The sequence below is a fragment of the Arachis ipaensis genome, chromosome B10 (assembly GCF_000816755.2).
Source record: "Arachis ipaensis cultivar K30076 chromosome B10, Araip1.1, whole genome shotgun sequence".
Lineage (NCBI taxonomy): Eukaryota > Viridiplantae > Streptophyta > Magnoliopsida > Fabales > Fabaceae > Arachis > Arachis ipaensis.
This window is the reverse complement of record NC_029794.2, coordinates 127,753,712-127,754,506: the sequence shown is the minus strand read 5'-3', so window position 1 is coordinate 127,754,506 and position 795 is coordinate 127,753,712.

Genomic DNA, 795 nt, shown 5'->3' with positions numbered 1-795 from the left:
AATTTTGTATGTCAAAATAAATTTCATTTTACTACTACATTTACTAATGGAAAAATTAAATAATAAATAAAATAAAATATTAAAAAAAGAGAGGGGGATTATAACGCCCATATGATTTTCAACTAAAAAGATACAAAATTTGAAGTGTCAAAGCAATACCTACTTAAAAAAACACTGGGATCAAGAGCTTAAAGGCTTCAAATGTTATCCAATTTACATATATATTTAGCAATCTAACACAATTAACACTCATTCAATGTCACCAATTCTTGATTTTTTGAGCATAACCAAAAAAATTAAGCAGCTTTTCTCCATTGATTCTCAATTAAACCTTGGAAGAGCAAGAAATTGATGGAAAGAAGAACATTATACCTGGCCTCCATAAAAATTGAACGTATACACAGTGGAGAAGAGGAATTCGCGACAAACAAAACAAGGGACAGAGCCACACGAGAAAACAAGCACTGGATACGGAGATGGAGGAGAGGATTTAGGGTAGATGCGGCCAGCGTGCAAGGTGAAGACATCCACGAAAGAGGAGAGCAACTAAGGAGAAGAAAGTGTTTTGGGGGTAGGGATAACTGACGATAAATGGTGAAGAATAAGGGTTTTTATCTCACTCTTTTTTTTTTACTTTTAATATTAATTATTTTTTAATTTAATTTATGAGGACAAAATAGTCATTTTTAGTTATGCAGTGTTCTTGTGTTTTGCAACCAAACATAATATTAGACACTACACTAGTGCCATGTCTATTATTTCAAAACACTATACACAAACACAAATATTTTATGT